Source organism: Nilaparvata lugens, chromosome 14, assembly GCF_014356525.2.
Source record: "Nilaparvata lugens isolate BPH chromosome 14, ASM1435652v1, whole genome shotgun sequence".
In the NCBI taxonomy this organism is placed as follows: Eukaryota; Metazoa; Arthropoda; class Insecta; order Hemiptera; family Delphacidae; genus Nilaparvata; species Nilaparvata lugens.
The window spans coordinates 6,085,920-6,091,919 of NC_052517.1; positions in this window are offsets into that span (position 1 = coordinate 6,085,920).

The following is a 6,000-nucleotide window of genomic DNA, read 5'->3' on the forward strand; positions in this document are numbered from 1 at the left end:
ATTACAATTTTATATCATCGTTATTCTAATAATTGCATTAAACCTTTATTCTCATTGTTTATACTTTGTAAAATTCGTTGAATAATTAGCACTACCGTACTTTTTGTGTAGTTGAGAAGTTGATATTGTGGTAATTATTCATATTGAATGAAAAAGACTAGGAAATTGTCAAAAACCACAGATTTATTGATACTCAGAAATATCGGTTTCGGTTATTACACCATTGTCAATCTCTGATAAACTTATATACACAGGTTGATCAGAGATTGACAATGGTGTAATAACCCAAACCGGTCTCTATGAGTATCAAAAAATCTGTGGTTTTTGACAATTTCTTAGTGTTTTTCATTCAATTGCCATTACTGTCATTTAATGTAAATTAGTGTACAAGCCAGTAAATAAAGAAATCTAATCCAATCTAATCACCCTCTTTCTCCTTCACTCCTTCTTTACATTATCATCTTCATTCACTTGATCTTGAACCTTCTCTTCCAAACCATTCTCCTCCTCCTCCAACCCATCCTCCTCCCACCACCAACCACTCATCATCTTCCTCCTTCACCACCACCACCACCACCACCACCACCACCACCTCCTCCTACTCCTCCACCTCCTCCTCCTCCACCATCTCCTCCTCCTCCTCTTCCTCCTCCTCCTCCTCCTCTTCCATCACTCCTCCTCATCCTTTCTCACGTCTCTAATTGGATTTGAGTTTCATCCAATTATTTGCTCTGTGTGTGCAGGTTGGTACAACTGCGAGATGCAACGGTACTTCACTTTTCTATTCTATACGTCGTTCCAACTCTGATGAGTGTATCTCTCTACACAATCCTTCTTCTTCTCTTTCTTCTTCTTCTTCTCCTTCCTCTTCTTCTCCTCCTTCTTCTCTCTTCTCCCTTCTTCTTGGAATATTTACCTTTCTTTCCTCCCTTGTTCAGATTTGTACAGTATATTTCTACTTCTACCCGCTTTTCATCATAATCATTTTCTTCTTCTTCTTCTCCTCCTTCTTTATTCTTCTTCCATCTTCTTAGAATATTCCCCTTTATTTCCTCTCTTATTCTTCTTTGTACACTATTTTTCTACTTCTACCCGTTTTTCATCTTTTTTTTTCTTCTTCTTCTGTTTCTTCTTTCTACTTCCTTCTTCTCAGAAGGATTCTCCCTTTCTTCCCTCTCTTCTTCTTCTCTGTACAGTATCTTTCTACTTCTACCCGCTTTACATCATCATCATCATCATCATCATCATCATCATCATCATCATCATCTTCTTCTTCTTCTTCTTCTTCTTCTTCTTCTCCTTTTTTATTCTTCTCCCTTCTTGTTAGAATATTTCCCTTTCTTTCCTCTCTTGTTCTTCTTTGTACAGTATCTTACCACTTCTACCAGCTTTTCATCATCATCATCATTTTCTTCTTCTTCTCCTCCTTCATTATTCTTCTTCTCCTCCTTCTCTATTCTTCTTAGAATATTTCCCTTTCTTTCCTCTCTCCTTCTTCTTTGTACAGTATCTTTCTACTTCTACCCGCTTTTCATCATCATCATCATTTTCTCCTTCTTCTTCTTCTTCTTCTTCTTCTTCTTCTTCTCCTCCTTCATTATTCTTCTTCTCCTCCTTCTCTATTCTTCTAAGAATATTCCCCTTTCTTTCCTCTCTCCTTCTTCTTTGTACAGTATCTTTCTACTTCTACCCGCTTTTCATCATCATCTTCTTCTTCTTTATCTTCCTCTTCTTCTCTTCCTTTTTCTTTCTTCTTCTTAGAATATTTCCCTTTCTTTCCTCTATTGTTCTTCTTTGTACAGTATCTTTCTACTTCTACCCGCTTCTCATCTTGCTTTTTTTCTTCTTCTTCTTATTTTTCTACTTCTTCTTCTCCTTCTTCTTTCTTCTTCTTCTTCTTAGAATATTTCCCTTTCTTTCCTCTCTTGTTCTTCTTTGTACAGTATCTTTCTACTTCTACCCGCTTTTCATCATCTTCTTCTACTTTTTTTTACTCATTCTCATTCGAATCTTCCCTCTTCTCCCCTCTCTTGTTCTTCTTCGTACAATATCTTTCCACTTCTATTCGCTATTCATCATCATCATCATCATCATCATCTTCTTCTTCTTCTTCTCCTTTTTCCTGTTTCTACCTACTCAATTTTGTTCACTATCTTCTATAGTTATATGTTTTGCAAAACCATCTCATAAGTATCACTTATTTTCGATGAGAGAGGAAATAGATTCCATCAGATTCTGTAGTAGAATACTGGAGTTTTCAATCACATTGATGGTAAGTATTTGTACAAATCATAGATGGTTGAATGAAATAAAGTTATCATTTGGCATTGAGATTTCTCCTGTGACAGGATAACTTGACAAAATACCTGTGACAAGATATTTGTGACAGGATAATTGTGACAAAATACCTGTGACAGAAGGACAGAACACATTTAACAGAATACGTGTGACACAATACCTGCACAATACAACAATACCTGATGTGACAGAATATAGAGTTGACTCAGATGGAGAGAACAGTGTCTTTTCACTTTCCTTGTCCTATTACCATAGGTAAGGAGAGTATTGCTTTCCGAAAAAAATTAAGGTACCCCAATTTCTAAATTTCTATACGTTTCAAGGGGACGACTCAGGGGACGAGTCCAAAAAAGTGGTTTTTGGGTATTGGTCTGTATGTGTGTGTGTGTGTGTGTGTGTGTGTGTGTGTGTGTGTGTGTGTGTGTGTGTGTGGTGTGTGTGTGTGTGTGTGTGTGTGTGTGTGTGTGTGTGTATGAGTGTATGTGCGTCTATGTACACGATATCTCATCTCTCAATTAACGGAATTACTTGAAATTTGGAACTTAGGTCCTTACACTATAAGGATCCGACACAAACAATTTCGATCAAATGCAATTTAAGATGGCGGCTAAAATGGATAAAATGTCAAAAACAGGGTTTTTAGCGATTTTCTCGAAAACGGCTCCAAATTTATAACTAAAATAGTCATTGATAAGCTCTATGAACTGCCACGAGTCCCATATCTGTGAAAATTTCAGGAGCTCTGTCCCATCTATGGGCTAAATAGGCTTCAGATACAATTTAAACAATAAATTTTAAGTGGAAAAGATTGAGCATGAAAATCTCTACAATTAATGTCTAGAAACATTTTCACCTAAAATTGAAAATAAGCTCGAAATTCGAGAAAATGTGATCATCCAATTGCAAACTGCTGGCAACTGTTGATTCTATTAAATGATTCACTATGAAGAGATAGCAGACCTCGTGTATGTATCTAGCGTTATTGTCCTGTCACCAGCTGGCTCAGATCTTTGTTTATAAGTAGACTTGAGAAGAGCGTGAACACTAGCGTCAGGTGATTCTCATAACTTCCCTTGCCGTTATGAAAATTGATCACCTGACGCTAGTGTTCACGCGCATCTCAAGTCTACTTATAAACAAAGATCTGAGCCTGCTGGTGACAGGACAATACGCTGGAGACATACAGGAGGTCTGCTATCTCTTCATAGTGAATCATTTAATAGAATCAACAGTTGCCAACAGTTTGCAATTGGATAATCACATTTTCTCGAATTTCGTGCTTATTTTCAACTTTGGGTGAAAATGTTACTGAACATTAATTGTAGAGATTTTCATGCTCAATCTTTCCCATTTGAATTTTCTGTTCAAATTATATCTGAAACCTGATAATTGGGAATCTAAAATCGAACTTTGCATAGATGGGACAGAGCTCCTGAATTTTTTACAGGTATGGGACTTGCGGCAGTTGATGGAGCTTATCAATGACTATTTCAGGTACAAATTCAATCAAATTCGTTGGAGCCGTTTTCGAGAAAATCGCGAAAAAAGCCTATTTTTGACAACATTCTTTCCATTTCAGCCGCCATCTTCAATTGCATTTGATCAAAATTGTTCGTGTCGGATCCTTATATTGTAAGGACCTTAAGTTCCAAATTTCAAGTCATTCCGTTAATTGGGAGATGAGATATCATGTACACAGACGCACATTCTACTAACTTTATCTTGTACTTTGTAACCTTTAAATTTGGAAGAAAAATAGCACAAGGACTACCTTATTATTTTATCTGCCAATGTTATTACATTAGTGTCATTTGCATTGTAGATAAATAAAATAAAATAGATAAACATACACACACACACACACACCACACACACACACACACACACACACACACCACACACACACACCACACACACACACCACACACACACACACACAGACCAATACCCAAAAACCACTCTTTTGGACTCAGGGGACCTTGAAACGTATAGATATTAAGAAATTGGGGTACCTTATTTTTTCGGAAAGCAATACTTCCCTTACCTATGGTAATAGGGCAAGGAAAGTAAAAATACACTGTTCTCTCCATACCCCATACTATATGTTTAGATGTTTATATATATTTTATATATATATTAGATGTTTATTATATATTAGATGTTTATATATTTATATATATATAAACATCTAAACATATAGTATGGGGTATGGAGAGAACAGTGTATGTTTGTATTTCACCGAATCTCGAAAACGGCTCTAACGATTCTCACGTAATTTGGAGCAAAGTAGGTTTATGATATGAAAATTCGATTGCACTAGGTCTCAACCCTGGTATAACTCGCTGAAGGACATTAAAAGGATAAATACGTCCTTCGAAAAACAGCTGGAAATTTTGTCGTCTGTCGATACCGTAATGGAAGTGAGTGAACAAGTGCATGTGTGTGGGATCATTCAGCTGATCTCACGAGAAGAAAAATTCAGCAAGAAAAACTTTTTTCCTTTATTTCTCTTTTTTTTAGAAAACATGTCCACTTCAGAAAGTCCAAAATAGTAACTAGATGCTGTTAGTGTAGAATAGTACCATAGAGAAACAATAGCTTAAGTAGATATCCCATGGTATAGGGAGTTTATGTCGCAACTTTTACTGTTATCTCAAGCCCATAGTCTACGTAGTTCTTTCCCGTGAAGCTATGTGACGTTGATAGTCTCTCATATTGTGCCGTTCTCACACTATCACCCCAACAAAACAGTAAAAATCTACAAAAATCGACAGTAATCGGCTTGAGATAACAGTAAAAGTTGCGACATAAACGCCCTATTCCATGGGATATCTACTTAAGCTATTATTTCTCTATGATAGTACATAGTATATTAACAAATATTATAGCAAGCATAGTATATCATTATAAATCGAATTCATGGTATATCTCTTTGTAAATTGATGATGTGTTTGTTTTTTGAAGTGTGAATAAATTGTTATTTTGATGAGTGATAGTAGCTTAACCTAGATTTTGATTTGGACTGTAGTATATCCTACATTTGAAAAGGGGCAGTTTTGGGCATAAGCCTGTTGTGCATCCTCATATAACTGTACAAATAATTGTAAAAATAATTGTACGACTGAGAAAATGAAAAAAATAAATATAAACTACAAACTCAATCTTTCGTTACAAATTTTCCATGCTTTTACACTCCAGAGCAAAGCTCGGTCACCCGATATTAAGCTATAAACTATGTACTATCAAATCGAAACTTGTTCAACACTCGTAGTAGTAAATTATTTATGCAATTAGAGTAGCATCAACTCTAGCTCAAACTGTCAACATTGTTACTATAGTGAGGTCCACGTTATAATGGCAGTGGAGAAAGATAGCAGAACAACGTTGCCGAACCTCTGTCTGTCAATGCCTTCTACAGACGGTAGCTGATACAGGTTTATTGATGTTATATTGACTGTTCATTCTCGTTCACAATAATCAATTATATTATATCATAGAGAAACAATAGCATAAGTAGATATCCCATGGTATAGGGCGTTTATGTCGCAACTTTTACTGTTATCCCAAGCCGATAGTTCACGTAGTTCTTTTCTATGCAGCTGTGTGACGCTGGTAGTCTCTCAAATTGTGCCGTTCATACACTATCACCCCAACAAAACAGTAAAAATTGACAATAATCGACAGTAATCGGCTTGAGATAAC